At 43.2% G+C, this 26670-nt stretch overlaps 1 protein-coding gene across 2 annotated transcripts in view; it reads right to left on the reverse strand.

Annotated features, from left to right (window-relative positions):
* The window catches only part of CREB3L2 (cAMP responsive element binding protein 3 like 2), a 186031-nt gene that overhangs the window by 100400 nt on the left and 58961 nt on the right, over nt 1-26670 (reverse strand). Inside the window, exon 1 of one of the 2 annotated variants that reach the window (XM_060196648.1) lies at nt 1769-1895. The exons of the other annotated variant lie outside the window; for it this stretch is intronic. The gene's annotated coding sequence lies outside the window, so the exon portion shown is untranslated. Of the gene's footprint in view, nt 1-1768; nt 1896-26670 lie in introns of those variants that run through there. 2 annotated transcript variants of the gene reach the window in all.

The raw sequence follows: 26670 nt of genomic DNA on the forward strand, positions 1-26670 counted from the left end.
TTTGATAGGACAGAGATAAATTAAATGGGAAAGGATGACAGAGAGACAGAGAGAGGACAAAGGAAAGAAAGAAAGAAAGAAAGAAAGAAAGAAAGAAAGAAAGAAAGAAAGAAAGAAAGAAACCTGTACCATTTGTGAAGCTTTTCCCCACAGCTAGGGACTGGAAGTTTGAACCTGGGGACTTGTGCATGGTAACATGATAGGTCACTCAACAGGCTGTGCAACCACCCAGCCCCTCTTGTACTAGATTCTAATTGGCCCATTTACTTAGCAGGGGGGCTCAATATTTAGTTCATCAATTCATAACTAATAAGTCTCCCCCTCTCCTTTAGAAAGTGAGGTTGGGAGGGGGCGGCAACTCACCTGGTAAGAGTACACATATTACCATTCTCTAGTGCATGGATTCAAGCTCCTGGGCACCACCAGAAAAGGGGAAATTTTACAAGCAGTAGAACAGTTTCTGTCATCTTGGTCTCTCTCTCCTGTTCTATCTCCTTGTGTCTCTTACACTCTATCAGAAAGAAAAAGGGAAATAAAAAATAGCCACTGGGACACTGGGTGGTGGTACACACAGTTAAACACACATAGTACTATGCACAAGGACCCAGGTTTGAGTCCCTGCTCCCCATCTGCAGCAGGGACACTTTGAGTGGTGAAGCAGGTCTGTGGGTATCTTATTTTTCTTTTTTTTTCTTTTTTTTTTTTTAAAGTAGAGATATTAACTCTTCCTTGAAGGTTTTTGAAGAATTCATTTGTAATGACCATCTGGTCCAGGACTTTTATTGTTAGGAAGGTTTTTTTTAAAGAATTTATTTATTTATTCATGAGAAAGATAGGAGGAGAGAAAGAACCAGACATCACTCTGGTACATGTGCTGCCAGGGATGGAACTCAGGACCTCATGGTTGAGAATCCAATGCTTTATCCACTGCTCTATCTCCCAGACCACTGTATCTTATTTTTCCTCTCTCTGTGTCTCCCACCTTCTCAATTTCTCTCTGTCCTATCAAGTAAAAAATATAAGGGAAAAAAAAAAGGACAAAATGGCTGCCAGGAGCAGTGGATTTGTAGTGCTGGCACTGAGCACCAGCAATAACCCTGGAGGGAAAAAAAAGAAAGAAAAAGAAAAGAAAAAGGTCACTGGAAACAGTGGAGTCTTGCAGACACTGAGCATCAGTGACAACCTTGGTAGCAGGGAGAGAAAGAGAGAGAGAGAGATGAAAAGAAAGAAAAAAAACCCTAAAAATCAAAGCTGGCCTATATCACCAGTCTCAAACACAGTTTCCATTTCTTGCAATCCCACCCTAGACCGTCCCCAAACTCTGACCACAGCCATATGCTTCTTTAATAACCTTTCATTTTAACTAGCAACTATAATCTTTCTGCAAAACCTCTCACTTAAATAGAACTGGCCACACCCAAACTACATTCTCACATTTCTCCTTTGGTGGCGCTGCCGACAAAGGCAAGAAAGCCCACAGATGCTTGGTCAGAGGCATGACTTCCTCACCCAGTGGGCAGTGACAACCCAGGGAAGCTCTAGCAGGGCGGGAGAGAAAGAGAGCAGCGATGTGGTTGTAAGAAAATGCCCTAGAGCAGGCGTCATTATCTGACTCTGAGCAGCAGTTTGCAGAACCCCACCAAAGAGGAAAACTGTCAGGCTCACAAGTCTTGCTCTAGAAGAGGAGCTGCAGGCCTCATAAAGGCCTCTTCTGTGCTTTTGCTACCAGGCAGACTGACCCAGTCCTCCAGCTTCTGCATCGTCCTACCTGTCTCTTTACTTGGCTTTGGAAGAGCTGGGACTTGTCCAAGGAAGGCGAACAACATGGGCCGCAATATTCCCCTTCTAAGAAAGACCATACATGGAACCCAGAGACCGCCTGGCTGTTGTGAAAACAAGCAAAGCCAAGCGGTTCTGCAGTCCCTCTGGGGAGCACGTGTAAACACCACATGTGAAACTAGCGGCCAAAAGGCATTTTTCTCCCTAAAGACAATGAGCAATGCTCTTTTCTCTCTTTCCTTTTCTTCCTTCCTTCCTTTCTCTTTCTTCCTTTTTTCTTTCTCTTTCTTCCTCTCTTCCCTCCCTTCTTTTTCTTTTTTTGCCTTTTCTCTTTCCCTTTCTTTCCCCCTTTCCTTTTCTTTCTTTCTTAGTCCTTCTTTCCTTCCTCCCTCCCTCCCTTCCTTTCTTTCTTCCTTTCTCTGTTTCTTTCTTTATTTCTGTTTCTCTTTTTAAATTTTTTATTTATTAATAAGAAAGATAGTAGGAGAAAGAGAAAGAACCAGACGTTATTCTGGTACATGCGCTCCCAAGAGTTGAACTTGAGACCTCAAGTTTACACCACCTCCTAAACCAACCTCTTTCTCCCTCTCCCTCTCCCTCTCCCTATCCCTCTCCCTCTCCCCCTCCCTCTCTCTCTCAATATTTATGAGAAAAAGAGGAAGGGGCCAGAACAGCATTCATCTTTAACATGTGATTGTGCCTGGGATTTCAGATGTGCAAGTCCCATGCTCCAACACACTGTTTCTCCTCCTCTCTCTCTCTCCCTCTCTCTCTCTCTCTCTCTCTCTCTCTCTTCCTCTCTTTCTCTCTCTCTCTCTCTCTCCCTCTCTTCTCTCTGGCTCTTTCACATTTTTGTTCCATAATTGGATGGTTGTGAGTAACTGTTTACTGCACCATGAATGGGAAATATTTGCTTTCTGGTCTTAAGAGATTTTCTTTTGGGAGGTGGAGGGGGTGTTGGGTGATTGAGAGACAGCATAATGGTTCTGGAAAGGATTTTCATGCCTGAGGCTCTGAGGTCCCAGGTTCAACCCCTATCGTCACCATAAGCCAGAGTTGAGCAGGGCTCTGGATATTCTCTCTCTCTCTCTCTATCTATCTATCTATCTACCTCTATCTCTCTCTTCTTCTCTATTATCTCATTAAAACAAACAAAATATAAGAAAAATCAAGGCTCTTGTTTAAAAAAAAATCTGTATATAAGTTGCCAGAGTTTTTTTTTTTTTAAAAAAAAAAGAGAATTATTTTCCCCTGTTACCCACATCAAAGCCAGTGGTCTCAGAAATTACACAAGGTCTGATGGTAACAATGACTCAATATCTTGATGGGAATATTCTAGAAAGAAAATCAGCAGAGATTCATTTAAAAACAAAATACCATAAGGCACATAGGTAACTGCTGATGACAGAGGAGAAAAAAAAATTCTGTGTGGATTCAAAAAGACCTGGATTTAGACCCAGCTCTGTCACTAGCTCTGTGATCCCAGGAATGCTCATTTAAACTCTCTAGGTCTCTTGGACCTACAAAGGAAGAGAGCAGGGCCCACTCCCAGGACCTAGCAGCTCTGACATTCTGAAACCATTTACTCTGGGGGTGGCTTCAGTTTCTATTCAAGTAGGAGAGCAGAGGCCTGGAAACAAATCTTGAGCCTGAGTCAGTGTTCCCTGCAATTCTGTCTCTCTGCCCCTGCCCCCCACCCCCCTTTTTAGACTCTTTTGGCCAAGAATGTGTTCCCCTGAGGATGGCTGAGCTAACAACTGGACAGAAGAACAGGCTGGTCTGCCTTTACACAGCTGGTCCATGAGACAAACAAGCAGACAGGCTGCTATCAGGAAATGTGAGTCAGCTTTTGCAGGCCCAGGGAAGGTGGAGAAAAAGCAGACTCTAAAACTCTGGACTGCTTTCCCCACACCCACTCACATGGACTGATACCTTTCTAGCCAAAAGTTCCCAAGTGGTGAGAGATTCCCAACCACTTTATTATTTTTTTTTACCAGGGATCTAGGTTAAAAAAAAAAAAATCCTCCTTGACTGAGACTGTTCTGCTTAGTACTACTTTAAAAAGATATTTATTTCTCATAAATAGTTTTTTTTTTTATTACCACCAGGTTTATCACTGGGGCTTGGTGACTGCCATGAATCTACCACTTTTAGCAGCTCTTATTTTTTTTTTTAATTCACTCTCTTCTTTCCTTCCTCCTTTCCTTTCTTTCTTCCTCTGTTTTTTCATTCTTTCCTTTATTTGATATGACAGAAAGAAATTGAGAGGGGGAGAGAGAGAGAAAGAGACAGAGAGGGAGTCAGGCGGTAGTGCAACAGGTTAAGCACACATGGCGCAAAGCACATGCACCTGCAGAAAGATCCCAGTTCGAGCCCCTGGCTCCCCACCTGCAGAAAAGTCACTTCACAGGCAGTGAAGCAGGTCTGCAGGTGTCTCTCTTTCTCTACCCCTCTCTGTCTTTCCCTCCTCTCTCCATTTCTCTCTGTCCTATCTAACAATGATGACATCAATAACAACAATAACTACAACAACAATAAAAAACAAGGGCAACAAAAGGGAATATATATATGCAAAGCTCAACATTTAACCATGAAGCAGTTCAAGTTAAGGAAACCCCACCCTTCAAATGGAGCAAGATTTGATCTTTCACTATTGACTTATAACAGTGCCTTTCACAAATAAGAATCCACTTAGATGGTATCTGCTTTTATTACTGTTGTGACTGCATGCCTGGCTCAAATTGGGACAGATTATTTCCCTGATCTGTATCAGCACAACAAAAAAATAATGATAATAGGTTTATCCATTTCTCTCTGTCCTGTCCAACAATGATGACATCAATAACAACAATAAAAAACAAGGGCAACAAAAGGGAATAAATAAATATTTAAAAAGAGAGAGAGAGAGAAACTTGAAGCACAGCTTCACCATTTGCGAAGTTTCCCTCTTGTCGAAGGAGACTGGAGGTTTGAACCCACGTCCTTGCACATGGTAATATGTGCACTCAACTGAGTGTATCATCACCTGGCCCAGTAGTGTCCGACATTGTATTCAGGACCTCATACATGAAAGTCCTATAATCTGACTGCTGAGCCACCTGCGAGGCCTCTGTCCTTCACATGAAATGGTCCCTGAGCAAGAAATGCTAGGAGCTTCCCTTCCCCATCATGATTGCAACCAAAAGTACTAGCCTACCTGTAAAGGGGTAAGGAAGCAATCTTTGAATATACAGACTTGGCTGGGTCGAGAGGATTCTGCATATTAATGCAGGCTCTCTCCTGGAGTCTGTTTTCATGATTCATATGAAGTGTAGCACTGTGTCCAGACATTCTGTTTTTATTGAATTTTATTTATTTACGACAGGACAGAGAGAAATTGAGAGAGAAGGGTATGATAGGGAGGGAGAGAGAAACAGAGACACCTGTAGCACTGTTCCACTGCTTGTAAAGCCTCCCCCCCCCCTTGGAGGTGGGAACCAGGGGCTTGAACCTGGGTCCTTGTGTATGGTAACGTGTTCTCAGTCAGGTGCACCACCACTCAGTCCCTCAGAAGTCCTCCTGATGATTGTCAGAGTCATTGGCTTTTCTTTGCTCCACTATCTACAGACTCCCAGCATCCAACAGCACCCCCCACTTCCTCCATGAGTCTCTATATTCTCACCATTTGCAAAACTTGGGTCTCTAATGGGTTAAACGTTCATGGAGCTTTTAATGTCTGCACTTGTACTGAGCTGGGCTTTTCTCACCTTTGTATAAACACCAGCTGCCCATTTAGAAGGAGAGGGGAAGGAAATCAGCAAGTCACAAAGCTGTGCACAGAATCTCTGTGTGTGAACTGAAGTGCGGCTGAAACACCTTCAACTCGTGAGGTCCATAACGGGCAGTAAAATGAGTCAGTTCTACCCACACTCCAGTCTCAACACACAGGTTTGTTTATAGGGCTCCTAGCTCACAAAAGAGGTATTTAAAAAATGCTTCTTCAAGTAGCCTTGGGGACAGACCAGGGGAAAAGCAAATATAAAATGCAAGTTTTGCTTTTGCATGTTGCAAGCACTGTGAAGATGGCATTAGAGCACAAAACAGAGGCAGCCCAGGGAAATGAGCAGGGATTGGAAGCAGAAGAAGCCCGGCGACTGAGGAAAACACCCATCAGCTATGCATAGCCTGACTCCCTGTCTAGCTATCTAAAACCTACAACGGCTCAGTCAAGATGGCTTCAATAAAGCATGGGTTATCAGGGAAAGCAGCTATGAACCAGCTATGAGAGAAAGGGAGGGGGGAGGGAGAAAGACAGAGAGAGATATGGAATTGTCCTTCTACCATAACATGGATAGACCTGGAAGTGACTCTGCTAAGTGAAATAAATCAATAAGTGAAACACAATACATATATATATAGTGTTTCTGGACACATGTGACACCGGACCCATGTGTCAACAACTGTACTGTAAACCATTCATCCAGTAAAATGGTTAAAAATAATGCTGACTATATATCAAAACAAAAAGTATATTACAAACTCTGAATTCCCTATATTTCTAATTATAAAGTAGATAATGGTCTATAAAAGCTAAAGTGTAGAAATGTATAGGCAAACTAGTAACACTACTTCCACACAGTGCAGCAATTTTTTTGTTTTTAATTCTTTTTGTGTGTGTGTTTTTATTATTTATTTTCCCTTTGTTTGCCCTTGTTGTTTTATTTTTGTTGTTGCTGTTATTGTTGTTGATGTCACTGTTGTATAGGACAGCGAGCAATGGAGAGAGGAGGGGAAGACAGAGAGAGGGAGAGGAAGAGAGACACCTGCAGACCTGCTTCACTACCTGTGAAGTGACTCCCCTGCAGGTGGAGAGCTGGAGGCCAAACTGGGATCCTGTTTTTAATTCTTATCTATACTTACTACAGTGCAAATCTTTTGAGTTTTTAGTAGGAGAAAATACATGTTTGCTTTAAAAAATCGACTTCATTTAATCAAAATAAGTCAGACCAATTTAAACAGTCTTCATGGGACAAAGAACAGTGACAACAGTGGACTAGAGACAAAATTTTTCTCCCCAGAAAATATATGTTCTATATTTCATCACTGATTAAAAAGAGAGAGAGAGATAGTATCCAAAAGGCTTTGCTTTTCCCTGCTAAATGAAAGTATTAATTGTGTGTGTGTGTGTAGTTTTGTCAATGCTTACTATCACTGATAGTATTTAACAAGTCTCTATTCGTCATTATATATTTTTCTACTCATATATTAAAATTTATCTCTCCATTGTACTCAATAAATGTGGAAAATCTGGAAGGAAAAAAGGACACAGAAAATTGGCAGGTGTGAGCTAAAAGATAGTTTACCCAATAGGCCAATAACACCCCAAATTATAAGGTTTTCTTTTTCCTCTCAGACATTGCACTGTTAAATGGACAGAAATCTCTTAAACTGTGCCCATGTTGAGAGCAATGAAGAAGCTATAGCCACTGGCCTTTATCCAACAAGTACAACTACCTATAAGTGAGCATGGAAGGTTTATCTCCCAAACAAACAGCTTTCTCTGGACCTCTCTTTGAAACACAATTGCTAACACTGAGATGAATACCTCTTTATTTTCCCCTCTCCTGGCCATGGTAGGGCCCCCAACCAGCTCATAGTAATTTCCCTACAAGTCACACTGTTCTTTTTCTTAAGTAAAAGAATTCTACCTCACTGAATGCAAACTGTCTTATACACAGAGACTGTATTTAGTGGTGGATTCTGTTCTCTCACATGAAGCCCTTAGTCACAAATATCTTATATACCCTTTTCAGGTGACTGCAGAACATGCTCAGTATTTGACACAGGACATGCACACCTGCGACCACCAGCTTTGATGCCTGCTATCATTTTCACCAGAATTTTTGCTCTAGTCTTTCTCCCTACCCCACCTTCTTTTATAAAGTAAATAATTCTTATAAAATAAACTTTGGCCAGGGGAGATAACATAAGGGAAGGATGCCAGTATTTGTTTTGCCACCAAGATTATTACTGGGGCTCAGTGCTTGCCTGCATGATGAACCCACCATTTCCAGCATTCAGCTTTTTAATTCTTCCCCCCCCCTCTTTCTTTTATCTTTTTGATAGAGGGAAATTTTGAGACAGAATGAGGAGATAGAGAGGGAGAAAGAGAGATACCTGTAGCACTGCTTCCTGCTCATGAAGCTTCCTCCTTATAGGTGGGAACTGGGGAATTGAACCCAGGACCTGGCATATGGTAATATGTGCACTCTATCAAGTATGCCACCACTCAGCCCACACACCAGTGTTTTATGCCCAAATCTCCAGACATCCCAGATTCAATCCTTGGCACCACTATATGGCATAAATAAGCAGAACTCTCTCCTTCTTTGTCTAATGAAAATAAATAATCAGTCTTGGAGGCTGGGAGGTGGCACATCTGGTGTAGCTCTCATATTGTAATGTACACGCACCTGGGTTCAAGTCTCCAAGCCCCAACTGCAGGAGTAAGCTTCACAGGAGGTGAAACAGCACTGCAGGCGTTTCTCCATCTCTCTCCTCTTCCCTATTGACTTCTCTGTTTCTATCCAATCAATAAAATAATTTAAAAATCAGTCTGATGGTGATGATAATAATACTATTTTTGACCTGCTCTTCAATTAGATTTTCTCCCTCTCAAATCTCAGTATGGTACATGGAGAGAAAGAGCACTGATCACTCCCTCACTACCTCTTATCCACTTGGAATGCAGCACCTTGCAGCTGAGATGACCCCAAGAGGCTTGCCCCGCCCCCATGTAAACACCTGTAACATACCCCTGGAGTGTGGCCCAGAGGACTGAGGAATGTGAGGGGTGGTAATCCTAGAAGGGCCAGGTTATATGATGAAATCTGTTTTGCAGATGGAATTAAAGTATCCATTCATTCTTGAGTTCATCAAAACGGAGATAAGTCCACATGGGGCTGACCTCACCTCTTCTCCTAACTTAACAGGAAGCCAGCTGCAAAGAGTTCTATTGATTCCAGAAAGTGATTTTTGCCAGTAACCACGTGGGTTTGAAAGAGGATCCCCAGCTCATCAGACACCACAGTTCCAGTTGACACCTGACCCTAGGTTGGTCCACCACAAACACAGGACCCTCTAAGTGGTACATGCGTACTGTGACCCAGAGCAACTCTAAGGTAAGAAATGTTTTGAGAGGCTGGGTGGTGGCATAACTAGTAGAGCATCTGTGTTACAATGCTCAAGGACCAGGTGCCAGGCGGTGGCACACATGGTTGAGTGCATGCACATGTTACAGTGCTCAGGAACCTGGGTTCAAGTCCCTTGCTCCCTGTTGCTTGAGGGAGTTGGGGGGGGTGAGCTTCACTAGTGGTGAAGCAGTGCAGAAGGGGTGTCTTATTCTCCTTCTCTGTGTCCTTCTTCTCTTTCAAGTTTTCTCCCTCTTTCTAAAAAAAAATGCTCAAGGACCCAGGTTCAATCCCTCAGTACCCCTACAGGGGGAAAAGCTTCAAACGTTGTTTTGAAGACCAAAGAGATAGCGTAATTGTTACACAAAAACACTTTCAAGCCTGAGGCTCCAAAGTCACAGAGACAAGCCCCAGCCTGGAGTTGAGCAGCACTCTGGTTAAAGAAAAGAAAGAAAATGTTTTGAGCTACAACGTTTATCATAACAAGAAAAACCTAGCACACCTACCCAATATTAGTCTAACACATTCCCTGGACTTGATTCTTCTCTCCCACCCTTTGAAGATGTTTATGTGGAAGGATGGTTTGGGCAGTAGCCAGCTTCCCCCTACTTAACACTGTGGTCTATTTTCATAACCACTGTTACCTGAGAACCGCTCTGCCTGCAGGGCACTGGTTTAATCTCACTGGTTCGCACTCTTTTGGCTCCGCCCCCTCTTCTAGTCACACCGTTTTCCACCACTAGTTTGTACTCTCTTTTCACTCCACCCTCTCTCCCTCACATCCTGTCTCCACCCCTCTATTTCCTTCTTGGCAAGTATAAATATAGCTGCTTTTCTGATTAAACACTAATGGAATTGCCTTGGCTCCTAGAGTCCCAGAGTCTCTCCTGCATCGCAAGCTGGCATGAGTTCCTGATCCCTCTCCCACGCAGCAGCCTAGGTTGGCTCCAGTCGAGTTCTCTCTAACCCAGAGAGCACTTGCTCAGGAAGAAGCACCCTCAGGCTATCCCGGCAGGATGGGTGGAGAATAAATGTGAAACTTGGAGTCCTTTCTGTAGAGTCAAACCTTAGATGAGGGAGGAGGTATAGAGCACAGCAGTGGGGGGCAGGAGTAAGACCCCAGGTCTGATCCCAGGCACCACATGATCCTGAGTTAACTCTGGTCTCTCCTTCTCTTTCTCTTTCATTTTCATTATCTCTTCATCTCTTTCATTATCTCTTCATCTCTTTCTCTCTCTCCCTCTCCCTCTCCCTCTCCATCTCCATCTCTCTCTTTCTGAACACTTGTGACAATAATCTTGTTAGTGGACATGAAACCCATAAAGGGATGTATAATTTTAAAAAACAAAACTTGAAGTCACCTTAAATGTTGGATAGTATGCCAGCTCCCCCCGGCTTAAACACCAGTATATCTATATGAGATTAGTTTGATCCCACTCAAAGCTGCGGTCTATTTACATAAATCACTTTTACATTTACATAAAGCACCACCTTCCCTCCAGGGCATTGGTGGTTCAGTGGTAGAATTCTCACCTGTTCCGCCCCCTCTCCTTGTCACACCCTGATCTTCCACCAATCACTTTTCACTCCACCCTCTCTATGTCACATCCTGTTTCTACCCTACTTGGAGAGTGTAAATACAGCTCCTCTTCTGATTAAAGACACTTGGAAATTGCTTTCCGGCTCTGAGAGTTCCAGAGTGTATCTCCTGTGAAGTTAGTGCGGCATGAGTTCCTGATCCCTCTCCCACGCAGCAGCCTAGATCGGCTCCAGTTGAGTTCTCTCCAACCCAGAGAGCACTAGCTGGGGAAGAAGCACCCTCAGGCTATCCCAGCACTTAAACAAAATAATCTTTTTTTTTTTTTGCCTCCAGGGTTATTTCTGGGGCTCAGTGCCTGCACAACAAATCCACTGCTCCTGGTGGCCATTTTTCTATTGTTGTTGTTGCTGTTCTTGTTGTTGGATTAGACAGAGAGAAATTAAGAGAGGAAGACAGAGGGGGGAGAAAAAGATAGACATGGGAGTCAGGAGGTAGCACAGCAGGTTAAGCGCATGTGGCGCAAAGCACAAGGACCACCAGAAAGATCCCAGTTCGAGCCCCCGGCTCCCCACCTGCAGGGGGTTGCTTCACAAGTGATGAAGCAGGTCTGCAAGTGTCTATCTCTCCCCCTCTCTATCTTCCCCTCCTCTCTCCATTTTTCTCTGTCCTATCGAACAACGATGACAACAATAATAACTACAGTAATAAAACAACAAGGGACACAAAAGAGAATAAATAAATATTTAAAAAAGAAAGCAAAGAAAGACAGACACCTTCAGACCTGCTTCAGTGCTTGTGAAGCGACCTCCCTGCAGGTGGGGAGCTGGGGGCTCAAACCAGAATTCTTGTGCCGGTCCCTGCACTTCACACTATGTACTTAACCCAGTCTGCCACCATGTGGTCCCCAAATAATGTATTTGAATGTGGGGGATGTTCATTAAAGCTAGTTTTCATTAAAATAATAATAGTAACAGTAATCACAGTAATAGTAAATTAATATTTATTATTTTTTAAAATTTCAAAGTACTAAATTGCCAGGCCTAAATAATGTTCTGGTCTTAATAAATAAGCAAATAAATATTTTTTAAAAACCCACTGGGGCAGCAGAAGGCCAATAGCCCAATTAGTAAAATGCAGAGCTTGTATGTCTGAGGTTCCCAGTTCTGTCCTCAGCACAGCATGTGCCACAGTCCTGCTCTGGACTTCCTGTCTCTTAAGCTTCTTTATCTAAATACATCCTTGGTGAAGAACTGGGGAGTGTGGTGGCCCTAACTTCCCTCTATTTGTCTGAGCACTCACCTCTTTTCTGAAACCTAATGCCTTGCCCTCCTCCCTCCATCCAGCCCCTCTGAGAGGCCGGTCTAAGATGGTGGCTGTGATTTCATACCTGGCCTCCCAGAGCACAGCTTTGGTATGGCCGATTCTGTTATTCATCATAATCTGGTCAACACTAGTTAATTATTCCCTTCCTTTCTTCTTCCCTCTCCCTCTCCCTCTTCCCCTCCCTCCCTTCCTTGCTTCTTTCCTTCTTCCCTTTTCTCCCTCTTTCTTCCTCTTTCTGTCAATCCTTCTAACACTTCCAGATGGAAGACAAAAGAGAAGGAGATGGTGCGTGATGGTGGAGGAGGACCTGGCCTGGGAGTTGTTGTGTTTTACCGAAAACTAAGAAATTTTTACACATGTGCCAATAAATGTATTTACTGTAAACCACTAACCCCCAATAAAAAATAATTAATTAAAAAAAAAAAAGATCAGAAGAAAAAGGACAAGAGAGAAGGAGGAATACCACAACACTGTTTCACCACCCGTGAAATCCCCCACCCCCACTGTACTCCCAGATGGTGGAAGAGCCTCTCAAACCCAGGCCTTGAATTATCTTTCAACCTTTTTTTTTTTAAAGAAAATATGGACAAAAAACTAAAAAAAGAAAGGAGTAATAATCTTTGCCATGAAAGCAGTAGAAACATTTGCATAAGACACCTTTCTTGTTCTAAAGGTTCCTCAAGGTCTGGCTGGGGGAGGGTGGCTCCTGGAATATTGACATCCGCTTCCTTCTCCAGCCCCATGTTTGAGTTGGTGCATTTACAGCACTGACGCCTCAGAGACTTCCTTCATAGCCACACTCCGGTATCCTCTGGCTCTCAGGCTTCTGCCTGTGTGGATGAAGGAGGCTCTTCTCTAACTCCACAGATTCTCTCCCAGATCACAGAGTAGGGCCCCTACAACACAACACTCATGCATCACTCACTGTCTTTCAGCTTCTGTGCTCTCCTGTCCTGTCCTTGTTTTCTGACCTCTTGGCTTCAACTCAGCTCAAATATATGAAGACTCCATTGTGTGTCTGACAATGGCACTAAATCCTGGAGATATGGTGATGTTAATCTACAGTTTAAGGCCCAGGAGGACCACTGCAAATTTTCCCATTGTGGTGTGAGAGTTAAATTAGGGTCAGAAGTTAGGACTAGGGGTCAATGTTTGGGTTAGGAGTCATAGTTGGGAGTTAGGGTTAGGATTAGAGACTAGGAATTCAAGTCTAGGAGTTAAAATCTGGTCTGTAAATAGGGTGGGGGTAGAATTACAGTCTAGTTTTAGGGTTATGAGTTCAGAAAAGGGAGGGATTAAGGCTACAGTTAGAGTTACATTCTGAGATGGGAAGAAAGCATGTTATGCAAAACCTAATCATGGTCAAGGGCTGAGTGGTAGCATGCCTGATTGAGCACACACATTACAGTGGCCAAGATCCTGGGTTCAAGTCCCTGGTCCCCACTTGTAGGAGGGAAGCTTCATGAGCAGTGAAACAATGCTACAGGTGTCACTCTCCCTTTCTATCTCCCTCTCAATATCTCTCTGTTTCTAGCCAAAATAAGTAAATTAAAAATATTTTTAAAAAATATTCAGAGAGGGGCCAGGCAGTAGTGCACCTGGTTAAATGCTCATTTACAGTGCACAAGGACCCAGGTTCAAGCCCCTAGTCCCCATCTGCAGAAGGAAAGCTTCACAAGTGGTGAACCAGTGCTGCTGGTGTCTCTGTGTCTCTCTCCCTCTCTATTTTCCCCTCACTTTCAATTTCTCTCTGTCTCTATCAAATAAATAAATAAATAAAAGTTTTTTGAAAATTCAACCACGGTCAACAGATTTTTCTATATTAAACTCTGCCTAAGAAGTATCAAGGGTGGAGGTAGTTAGCATAATGGATATGCAAAGAGACTCTATGTTTGAAGCATCAAAGTCCCAGGTTCAATCTCCTGCACCACCATAAGCTATACACTAGAATTGAACAGTGCTCTGCTGGGGAAAAAAAAAAAAAGTATCACAGTGGAAGCCAAAACTTTCCTGAAGCTTCTCCATCTCCTATATGCATAGTCTATAAAGATGGAAGAAAGGAAGTAGAACAGAAATTCAGTGTCTAAGTTCTATCTTCCTATTTGACTTCTAGTAGTCAGACTGTTTTTCTGCAAATATTTGCTGATTATAGCAGAAAGAAACTGAGTGAAAATTCACCTTAGTGCATATCAACAGAGGTAAATCTAAACCTTGAAGAGAGTCCATGGCTACTTAGATGCATGCTGGACTCAACACAAGAATTCTATCGGTTACGTTTCCCCCACTGAACCTACAAATGTGAACAGTAGTTTAATACTGAAAAGCCCCATGAAAATAAGTAGACCATTCCTGGGAGTCGGGCTGTAGCGCAGCGGGTTAAGCGCAGGTGGCGCAAAGCACAAGGACCACCATAAGGATCCCGGTTCGAACCCCGACTCCCCACCTGCAGGGGAGTCGCTTCACAGGCGGTGAAGCAGGTCTGCAGGTGTCTATCTTTCTCTCCCTTTCTCTGTCTTCCCCTCCTCTCTCCGTTTCTCTCTGTCCTATCCAACAACGACGACAACAACAATAATAACTACAACAATAAAAAACAACAAGGGCAACAAAAAGGAATAAATAAATAAATAATAAAATATTAAAAAAAATAAGTAGACCATTCCCATCTATACATCTGTCCTCATCTGCATACCCTTATAACACACAGCAAGGGTATTATGTTGTTATTGTACTGTGACCTGCACAGCAGAACGAGCAGGTGGTCATTCAATTAAGTTTCAGTGGTGATTGTGGAAACAAGCATGGTCACTGAAACTTGACTGTGTCCACTTGGTCATTCTTGCCTCAAGCTGAAGGATGGCTATGATTGAGTCACTGGAAATGTAATGGGATATCTGCACAAGAATGTGAAAAATCCCAAGCCAAGTAATCACAGAGGCACTTCTAAATGTGTCTACAACACACACCAAAGTCCAGAGCTCACTGGTCTCCAGATAATCTCAAAGATCAAGCCAGCAAAAAAAACAAAGAAATAATGTCTTTTCCTTAGGGAGATATCAGCTATCAAAATCCAGAAAGAAAGAGTTACTTGGACGTGGAGTTTAGCTCTCAGAATACTGGCCCCATTCTCCCTGTCATTGTGGGTGTATGGGAACTTTGTAAGAGTATTCTGTCATTGGGATTCCTCTTCTCCTAAACTCACACGGAAGTTAGAGAGAAAGGAAGGGAGGAAGGGAGGAAGGAAGGAAAGGAAGGAGGGAGGGAGGGAGGGAGGGAGGGAGGAAGGAAGGAAAGGAGGGAGGGAGGGAGGGAGGGAGGAAGGAAGGAAAGGAGGGAGGGAGGTAGGGAGGGAGGAAGGAAGGAAGGAAAGAAAGGGAGAGAGAGAAAAAAAAAGGAAGGGAGAGAGGGAGGGAGGACGAGAGGGAAAAAGGAAGGAAAAGAGAAAAGAAAAAGAAAAAGAACATACCAAAACACCAGAAACTGTATTGGAGAGAACATAACTAGATGTCAAAAGCATCTTACAAAGGGCCTACATATTCCCATTAATTAGCAAAATTAATAGAAGAAAGAATGATTTTATATTCCCCCAAATTTCAATAGTTGCTTTATCTGCTTGGAGGATCTTATTGTGAAAGTCATTTCCTTAGATTTCACTTTTTCCATCAGGAAAATGAGAACCACAACAACCTATCTTAAAAAAAAAAAAAAAAGTAAAACTAGAATTAATAAGATCTAATGATTCCACATTTTCATATGTATCTGGAGAACTGTGAAAATGCTAACTTGGGATGAGGAGATAGCATGATTATACAAAAAGACTTTCATGCCTGAGGCTCTGAGATCCCAGGTTTAATCCCCAGCACCACTTTCAGTCAGAAAATGCTATCTCAAATATATATATATATGGATTTCTATATTCATTTCAACACTGTCTACAATAGTCAAAACATGAAAATAGCCTTAGTATCCCATAGTGGACAAGCAAATAAAGATGGTGTGGCCTATATACACAATAGAATGCTATTCAGTTATAACAAAGGTGAAATCTTGCAGGGGCCAGGTTGTGGCAAACCAGATTTAGTGCACATATTACAAAGCACAAGAACACAGGTCCAAGCCCCTTGCAGAAGGGAAAGTGCCACAAGCAGTGAAGTAGGGCTGCCTCTCTAGCTTCTCCTTCCCTCTTAATTCCTCTCTATACTACTAAATAAAAATGGAGAGAAAAAAAGAAAATACGAAGGAAGGAAGGAGGAAGGGAGGGAAGGAGGGAAGGAAGGAGGGAGGGAGGGAGGGAGGGAGGAAGGAAAGAAGGAAGGAAGGAAGGAAAGAAGGAAGGAAGGAAGGAAGGAAGGAAGGAAGGAAGGAAGGAAGGAAGGAAGGAAGGGGAAAATTGGCTTCCGGGAGTATAACCCTGGAGGCTAAAAAAAAATTTCATCCTGCCCTGGCAACAACAAGAAGTAGCCTTGAACAGATTATGCTACATGACATTAGTCAGGAAAGGAAAGACAAATGCTGTGTGATTTCATTCATTTGTGGGAGAGAAAGAAACAAAAGCAGATCAGCAGACAAACCAAAAGCAGGCCCTTGGACTCTGGGAGCAGAATGGTGGTTACTGGAAGAAGAGAAGGGTGGGGAGGAAACAGGTAGAAGGGGTCAGCGGTTGGTGGCAGATAGTGAGTGACTTGGGCATTTGCTGGTGGGCATGCTGCGACATCTACACTACTAGGTGAGAAGCTATGAGCTTAGATGCCTAAGCAGTGTGGTCAACTAGCATGACCTCAATAGTAAGTAAAGCAGTTCATGAAACGAATTACAACAGTGGTAGGTAGCCCCACAAGACTATTTGATTTTTTTTACTCAATAGCCACCATGCACATAAATTTCATTATCCTTTCACCAAAAGCAGTCATCCATGGGAGACTTCATTCATGCTTATTTGGAAACATGTCTTTCTCTTTTTAATTTAATTTAATCTAATTTGATTTTTTTTTTCCACCAAGGTTATTGCTGGGGTTTGATGTTGGCACTATGAATCCACTGCTCCTGGTAGCCAGTTTTTCCTTTATATCTTTATTTACTAAGGCAGAGAGAAATTGAGAGGGGCAGGGGAGATAAAGAGGGGAAAAAGATATACACCTGTTTCACTGCTGGTAAAGCTTCCTCCCTGCAGGTGGGGAGTGGGGGATCGAACCTGGGTCCTTGTGCAAGGGAATGTGTGTGCTCAATCAAGGGCTGCAGTACTTGGCTTCTAATATATTTTTTTTTCCACCAAGGTTATCCTTGGGGCAAGGTGTTTGTGAGACAAATCCACTACTTCTAGTGGCCATATTTTTTTTCCTGGTTTTTTTTTTCTTTCATTATTTCCTTCCTTCCTTCTTTATTTCTCTTTTTTCCTTCCTTCCTTCCTTTCTTTTTGAATAGCAACAGAGAGAAATTTAAAGGGAAGGAGGAATAGAAAAGGAAAGAGTAAGAGAGATACCTGAAGCACTGCTTCACTGTACATGAAGCTTCTACTCTGCATGGGGGACTAGAGGTTTGAACCTGGGTCCTTTTGCATAGTAATGTGTGTGCTCTACGGTGTGTGCCACTGCCCAGGCCCCATTTAAGTACATCAGTGGGAAACAATGTAGTGTGGAAGAGGAAAACTATCAGTAGAGACACTTCTGAGGCAGAAGCCAATAGAGAGAGTGGATTTAATCATGGTACTTTTGGAAGCTGGTGGTCACCTAGGTAGTTGCTAAGAAACAAAGGTCACGGTGGAGATTATTTATTGATTTTCTCCAAGGATCTACTGATAAGCTCTTTGTCAACACAGTTCTTAAGGTCAGAAGGTGTAAGGGAGGGGGTGGCTACATATACTGTACTTTATAGCTTCATAACAAACATATGACATAAGTCATATTATTATCCACAAGATTATCAATGGGAGAGGGACAAAGTAAACTCGGAGAGATTCCTTACAAGAGATCAACGTTGTACAACTGAGGAAATAGTCAGGAACTGAAAGGCACTTCTCTGACTGAAAAGTCACATTTTTTTTTTCCCCACTACACCTGATGCTTCTTGATTCTTCATGGCCAAAATGAGAGTGTCTGCAGGTGGGGGCTTTTTTGTGAATTACCATGTGTTCCAATGGTATATATTTTTTCTTTTATATTTATTTTTAAGTGTATTTATTTATTTATTTATGGATAGAGACAGAGGAATTGAAAGGCGAGGGGGAGATAGAGACAGAGAAATAGAGAGACACCTGCAGCACTGCTTTACCACTTGTGAAGTTTTCCCCCTGTAGGTGGGGACCAGAGGCTTGAACCTGGGTCCTTGAACACTATTATATGTGTATTTAACCAGGTGCCTGGTCCCTGAGGATTTTTTTGTTTTCTTACCCAGCAGGAATTATTGGTCAAAGAAAGGACCAGGACTCATTCTCTGGGTCTCTGTTGAAGGAAAACTGGCTGAGAATCAGAAAGATAGGTGAGGGCTGGTATTTGCAAATTGATACAGATTGGTACCTTTCTCTGAGAAAACACTGGTCCTAGTTCCATCTACCTAACTACCTGACTGTTGGAAAAAATAATGGAGCATTTCTGCATAAAGAAAAATGAAAAATATGTCATGACTTTCCCAACTGCCCAATAGGCCTTTGTAAAGACCCAATGACATAGAGCTCAACAAATTGCCTGGAGAACACTATCAGCCCTATGAACTGGGTGTCCCCCACTGAGACACAGCTGTTCCTTACCCACCCCTTGCTTCCGAGCACTTTCTTACTTGAGCTTTCTTTGGAATATTGTTTATTGGGAGCAGGAAGTATGCAGGAATTATGAAGGCTCCACAAACACCCAAGTCAAAGCCTATCTGTGCAGCCTTCCAAAGTCAGCCATTTCAGTTCATCCTGGCAAAGGCCTTCCGGGGAGGTGGGTGAGGGGGGGTAACATATCGCAGATTCCACAAGTGCAAGTTCACCCACTTGCTCTGACTTCTTGCTTACTCTCAGCCCTGTCAGCCTTGTCAGCAGCATCTGAGTTTCCTGAAGTGCACATTCCTGGCTGAGGTTGAGTGAGGCCATGCTCAGCCTTTCTTTGTGTTCCAGCTCTCTGCCTGTAGACAGGGGTCCTTTTCACCGCTGAGTGAGGGTTGCATTTCTAACATGCTTTCTGTGCTTTTCTGCTGGCCTCGTGCCCTTCTGTGCACAGTGCCTGACTTTAGGTCAGTGTTTGCAAGCACAAGGAGGCTATGATAGGCCCCATGGAAGAAATACACATGAGGTAAGAGCTGTTCGGGTCTCAGCACCAGTGCTGTTGGCACAGTCCCATATTCATGAATCAACAAATTGGATTTTAAAAGCTGTCTTGAAATAGAAACACGTATAACACAAGGTTTTGGAATTGACCAGTAGGTGAAACGTTGGAGCCACAGTGGCTCAAAGGAATCCTCCCACCAGTCCCTCTCGCCAGCCCCGGATAGTGGCTCTTATTGATATTCAGTGTTTATATTAACTCCATAGAACATAAATCCCCTCCAAATAAAAATGGATCATATTTAATCATCAACATTTGTAAAAAAAATAATAATAATAAATAAATAAATAAATATTTGTAAGTCCAAGAAGATAGCTCATCTGGCAGAGAACATGCCTTTCCACATGTCAGGTCTTGTGCTAGAGCCCCAGCACCATGTAGGAACACCAAGCACAGCACCAAAGGATGTCCATGGATGGTGGACTAGTGCTACGGTGTTTTTCCTGTTATTAACCTTTCTCTTTCTCTCTCTGGACATAAAATTTAAAAACAAGTAAAATTGGTCCCAGGACCAGTCTTCCCCAAGTGGCTTACTTTCCTCATATTTGGGAGCTACTCTCTGCCCTAATCCAGCTTTCTAGTCCTATTCTCAACTCTGACACCATCATCCCAGACAATACTTTTAGTCCACCTGCATGTTAGCCATCAAACTCAAGCAAAAATTACTAAAGTCACGGGGCCCTTGGAATATATCTCAGATAGACTTTCTTGCTTCTGGCCACACAAAGACCCCTAGTTTCATTTACTCTATTTCTATCTATTGAGTTCCTGTTTATTGAAAAATATGTCCTGCTTTATATTTTACTACCATTCAGCCACCAAGTTACAGATGCTGCAATGACACCATCCTCACCTCCCTGGGCAAAGGACCTCACCAGTGTGCCCTTATATCTCCAGAGCCCTGCCCCACTAAGGAAAGACAGAAACAGGTCAAAGTATGGATCAACCTTCCATATTAGCAGAGAAGCAATTACAGAAGCCAGGTCTTCCACCTTCTGCACCCCATAAAATTTTTTGATTCATATTCCCAGAGAGGGATAAAGAATAGGGAAGCTTCAGGGCCAAGTGACGGCGGGGGGGGGGGGGGGTACCTAGTTAAGCACACACACACTACAGTATGTGCAAGGACCCAAGTTTAAGCCCTGGTCCCCACCTGCAAGGAGAAAGCTTCACAAGTGATAGAGCAGGGCTGCAGGTACCTTTCTCCCTCTTTATATACCCCTCCCCTCTCAATTTCTCTCTATCTCTATCCAATAATAAAAAACAAACATTAAAAAATATAAAAAATAGGGAAGCTTCCAATGGAGGGGATGGGACACAGAACTCTGGTAGTGGGAGCCGTGTGGAACTGAACCCCTGTTATCTTAGAATCTTGTTAGTCACTATTAAATCACTAATACAAAATTTGTCTTCTTCTAGCGTTTGCCCTTCTTCCGTAGCCAGTCAACAGCGTCAGGTTGAGCCTGATATAAAGTTTCGAGACCTCCTTTGAATCTGGAGAGGTGACAGTCATTGACTATGTGGGTCATAGTCTGTCTGTAGCCGCAGGGGCAGTTCGGGTCGTCTCTGGCTCCCCAGCGATGGAACATAGCGGCGCACCGGCCATGGCCTGTTCGATAGCGATTGAGGAGGACCCGATCATAACGTGCTAGGTCAAAGCCGGGTTGACGCTTGCAGGGGTCTGTGATGAGGTGTTTGTTCTTTACCTCAGCTGACTGCCAACTCTGTTTCCAAGAGTCTGGAACAGAGAAGTTCAGTGTAGGCGTATTAAATCGATTATTGGTCAATTGGCGATACAGCATCAGGCAGATGTTATCTGCCTACAAGAAACACATATAGCAGTCGATGAAGCTGCTCGATTCACCATCAGTGGATTCGATTTAATACTAATACAAAATTAAAAAAGAAAACTCATCCCGGGAGGCATTCTGTGGTATTGTGGACATACAAAGCCCTTAACTTATTCCCCAGAGCCACATAAAAAGACAAAGAGAAGGCGGAGTGTAGATGGCATAATGGTTATGCAAAAAGACTCTCATGCCTGAGGCTCCAAAGTCCCAGGTTCAATCCCCCCACACCACCATAAGCCAGAGCTGAACAGTGCTCTGGTTAAAATAATAATAACAATAAAAACACACAGAGAGAGAAAGAGGGGGGGGAGAGAGATTGGGGAAGGATATCATGGCTGGAAAAAATAATAGGGCTGGGGAGACAGCATAAAGGTTACACAGAAGACATTCATGCCTGAGGCTCCAAGGTCCCAGGTTCAGTCCCCAGCATCATTATAAGCCAGAGCTGAGCAGTGTTCAGATCTCTCTCACTCTCTCTCTCTCATTAAAGTAAGCTAAAACACTTTGAAAACACAAAATAAGTAAAAATTTAGGGTCTGATGAGATAGTTCACCTGGTGGGGGTGCCTGCTTTGATCTATAGTGACCCAGTTACAAGGCCCTGGTATGCCACATGAGAGTGGTATAGCTCTAGGGTGAATTTTTGGTGCTGTAGCATCTCTCCTTCCCTCTCTTTCTCTCTGTCTTCCTCTCTTTCTACCTGAAAAAAACAATCATCCCAGAGTGGTGAAGCCCCTGGAATGACAATAACTATATAAATATTTAAATGTAAAATAACTTCCACCCTTAATATCTGTGAGAAAAATACAGACATCCTTGCTGCCAAGTGTATGACTAACACCACGCTGAGGAAATCCTCCCAAAAGGCAGTTGTGACCAGCTGGAGGATGGGTGAGATTTGATTCATGTTTTGGATCAAATCTGAAAATGGTCTTCCAGCTGTGAGGCTGACTTCTCACCCAGCAGTACTGAAGGTGCTATTTTGTCTTTCCACTTCTGCTTGTCTCCGTTCCTCCTCAGCTAGGACCCCTCCAGACCCTCAGAGTCTCAGCCCCTCAACAAAAAGCAGTGCCGATAGATTGCACAATAGCCAGGGACCCTGATTTACCACCTTCACAGCATTGGCCATTCATTGTCTGAAATTAACTTACTGATTTATCTCGTCCCTGTCCTTCACTTAGAATGTTACAGGGACTATCTGTCTTGCTTACTGCAGAAGAGTTTACCCCACCTATCACCACACCTATAGGGAAGGGTCAGGTGGAAAACAGTAAGAGCTCAATCAATATTTACTGACTTAATGGTCTCTCACATGCTCCCAATTTCTTCCATTTATCCCTTTGACCCCAAAGCAGCTGTCATCATGAACGTGCCTATCTTATTCTAGAAGGAATTTACGAATGTGCCTTTTTTCTTTTCTTTCTTATTTCCTTCCTTTCTTTCTTTTCTCTTTTCTTTTTTTCTTGATAGGAGAGACAGAAATTGAGAGTGAAGGAGGAGACAGGGAGAGAAAGAGAGATAATTGTAGCCCTGCTTGACTGTTTGGGAAGCTTCCCCTCTCCAGGTGGGGACCAGGGGCTTGAACCAGGATCCTTGTGCATGCTAACACATGTGCTCAACCAGAGGCACCACTGCCTGGTCCCTGTGTCTGTCGTTGCTTAAATTCTTCCCATTTATACATCTTGATTTATTTCTGGGGATTCAACAGGGCTGGGAAGGAAAGACTGTGTCCTCACTGCAGTTGGTCTGAAGTGGGATTACACTCTGATGGTGCTTTGTTGAAAACCTGCTCATCACTTCATGGATTAATCACTACCCTATATCACACATTCCTTCTTAATAAGCAAATGACGGGAATAGCAGAACCTCTCAGCACACACTCCAGTCTGGCTGAGGTCCCACGGACTGATGGATGAATAGCAGTATCTGAGATCTGCTGTTGGATTATGCTAATGTTCCTTTAAAACTACCAACAATCTATAAATCAACTCTGAAAGGGAGGTGGGGAAGCCAGAGAGATCATTCACCTGGTAGGATACCTGCCTTGTCATATACACACAGCCCAGGTTCAAATCCTGGCACCACCTGGGTGATAACAGAAGAAACCCCCGTGGCGGGGGTGTCTCTTTCTATCTCTGTCCCTCTTCCCTCTGTCTCCCTATCTGTGTGGGAAAGTTATCCAGACTAGTGAAGTCAAGCATGCTTGCAGTCATAACTATAGATAGATGGTAGGTAGGTAGGTAGGTAAGTAGATAGATAGATAGATAGATAGATGATGGATGGACAGATGTTGAAGTTGGGGGCTGCAGAAAATATGATGACAGAAATCATATTACCTCTGCTAAAAAAGCCCTTACCCCATTCTTTTTCTTTTCTTTTTTTTATTGCCACCAGGGTTATTGATGGGATTCAGTGCCTACTTGACAAATCAGCTGCTCCATGTGGCCATTTTTTTTCCTTTTCTTTCTCTCTCTATCTTATTTGTTAGGGCAGAAAGGCGTTGAGAGGAGAGGAGGAAGGTAGGGAAGGAGAGAGAAAGACACTTGCAGCCCTGCTTCATTGCTCATGAAGTTTCCCTTTATAGGTGGAAGGGGCTCGAACCCTGGTCCTTGTGCACGGTAATGTGTGCATGTAACAACCAGGAGCACCACTGTCCAGCTCCCCTCTCCCCTACTTCTATGTGTTTCACTCCATGGAAGAGTATCAACTGAGCTATTTCTATCATCTCCTGTTAATCAGAAAGCAGCTGTAATCTAGAAAAAAAAGAAAAAGGAAAGAAAGGAAGGAAGAAAGAAAGAAAGGAAGGAAGGAAGGAAGGAAGGAAGAAAGAAAGAAAGAAAGAAAGAAAGAAAGAAAGAAAGAAAGAAAGAAAGAAAGCTCTTCATAATCCTGCTTTGTGTGGCTGTTTCCAGGCAACTGTTTGATGTGAGTGAGCATGGGCTTTCACACAGTCCAGTAACGTCACACACCATGTAATCTGGCCAGGAGGAAAACCAAGCAGAGGTCTGTCCACAACAAGCACATGGGAGAATAAATGAAACTTGCTTGATAATCATGAAGAAGAAAAAAAAATGTTCCAGTCACTCAGCAGAAACCAGATCAATTTTTTTTTTTTTTGCCTCCAGGATTATTGCTGGGGTTTGGTGCCTGCACTACCAATCCACTGCTCCTGGAGGCCATTTTTCCTCATTTTAGTTGCCCTTGTTGTTGTTATTATTGTTATTGCTGGTTTGTTGTTGTTGTTGGATAGGACAGAGAGAAACCGAGAGTAGAGGGGAAGACAGAGAGGGGTAGAGAAAGACAGACACCTGCAGACCTGCTTCACCTCCTGTGAAGCGACTCCCTTGAAGGTGGGGAGCTGGGGGCTCGAACCGGGATCCTTACTCTGGTCTATGCACTTTGTGCCATGTGCACTTAACCTGCTGAGCTACTGCCTGTCCCTCCAGATCAAATTTTTGTGAGGCCCAATGCACTAGCTTCTGTCTGGTATTTTAAAAACCTGGAAGCTTAACTAGAATTCCCTGTCCATTGTCCTTGAAAGGTAAACTATGTCTGTTCTACCTTTGCATGGGAGGGAGATTAAGTGACAACCCAAGTGGAGACATGACCAGCAGCATTTACATTAAGGAGAGACAAAAGCTTAGAGTTTTAGTGCTTAACTTCCTTTCATTCTTATTGTATATTATTCCCCACTCCACTCCACCCCTGCCAAACTTAAAATCAGTCCTAGAAATATAACCCACAATGTCCAAATGTGTCTGCTCTTCCATATGGAAATAGCAGATGACCAAGACAAGGAGGAGTAGACACTAGGAAGGGACTGGCTCTTGGGGTTATCCTGGAGGCACTGGTTAGTTAGTTCTGTTCTACCAACAAATGGCTCCAGTTTCCTAGTTTTGTGGACTGTCAGAAAAAGAAAAAACACTGCTGTGAAATAACTGGAGACCGGGCAGTAGTGCACCAGTGAAATGCACATATCACCATGCACAAGGACCCGGGCTGGAGCCCCCACTCCCCACCTGCAGCAGGAGATGCTTCACAAGTGGTGAAGCAGGTCTGCAGGTGACTTTCTCTCCTCCTCTCTGTCTCTCCTCTCCTTTCAATTTCTCTCTGTCCTGTCAAATATCAATAGAAAGAAAAAAAATGGCTGCTTGGACCCATGAATTCATAGTGCAGGCACAGAGCCCCAGCGGTAACCCTGATGGAAAGAAAGAAAAAAGAAAGAAAGAAAGAAAGAAAGAAAGAAAGAAAGAAAGAAAGAAAGAAAGAAAGAAAGAGTGAAAGAATTCTGCCACTAAAGGGCAGCTTCATCCTCTACAAAAAGAGTCACTGGGAACAATAAACAAAGGAGACTGGAGTGCTGTCTTCTTTGTGTGGTTAAATGAGAAGTCAAGAAAGAGGAGAGGCAGGTGGGAAGGCCAGAAGAGAAGATGACCAACTGTCCCAACTTTGCCTGGGACTTTCCCATCTTTATTGAGGTTAAAGAATTTAAAAACATTGACTACCAGGACTGGTGAGCCCTCCTCAGTTCAAACTGCCCAAAGGTAAATGATACTGATATTTTATTTTGTGTATCTTGTTTCTTCTTTGCCCTTAGGGTTACCACTGGAGCTCGATGTCTTCACAACAAACCCACTGCTGTTGGCATCCATTTTTCTATTTTCTTTTCTTTTCTTTTATTTTAATAGAACAGAGAAAAATTGAGAGGAAAGGGATAGAGAGATAGACAAACACCTGAAGCACTGCACAAGCTCATGAAGCTTGCCCCCTGCAGGTAGAAACCTGGGCCTTGAACTTGAGGCCTTACACATGACAACACATGTACTGAGCTTAGTGTGCCACCACCACCGAACACTGATGCTAATGTTTTATTACTTCATGTTAACCTTGACAGGAGGGGAAATAACACAGCAATAGAGCACAGGACTTACACATGAGAGGTCCTAGATTTGACCCAGAGCATCACCAATAGCCTGAACTGAATGGTGCTCTGGGCTAAGGATAATAATAGTAATAACAAGTTGATTGCTTGGTTAAGGTGGCATCAACCAGGAGTCTTTGATGCAAAGTGACATCGATCCATTAGGGGGAGGGAGAATGTATAATCCTCTTCTTCCTTGAACTTTGACTCATTCAGTCCTTCTGGGTTTTAACATCTTGAGAAGTCATCAGTCCCTAGCAATCTGAGGCAACTGCTCACTCAGCCTACAAAGGAGCAATTGGAGTAGGAAAAAATCACAGACATTGTCTAAGCTCAGAGGGGCTTAGTCATTCAACTCTCCTAGTCATGGAGAACACAGTCTGGACACCCAGACCTTGCACTGACAGATGGAATGCTGGAGTTTCTCTTGTTCCCTCCCCAACCCCCAACCTACACACACACACACAGACACACAGACACACACACACACACACACACACACCACAGGTATCTGGCTTCTTTGTAAACATCAAATTAACTCAAGGATAGAACTCCTCGGGCACAGCCACTGGGAGAAACACTCTTCTGCAGACATTTCAGTCTACATTCCACGTTAATAATCAGTAGCCATCAATTACTCCCAGGCCTCCAGCTCTGGCTCTTTGGGCTTTTTCTAAGCAGTAAGTACTTTTGCTATTGCTCCATCTAGAAAACTTCCCAAAATCCTGAGCCATTTTCCATTTTCTCAGAGTAAGAGGTATTCAAACAGGCACAGAAAAGGTTTGAAATGC

The sequence above is a fragment of the Erinaceus europaeus genome, chromosome 8, assembly GCF_950295315.1.
Source record: "Erinaceus europaeus chromosome 8, mEriEur2.1, whole genome shotgun sequence".
Classification (NCBI taxonomy): Eukaryota; Metazoa; Chordata; class Mammalia; order Eulipotyphla; family Erinaceidae; genus Erinaceus; species Erinaceus europaeus.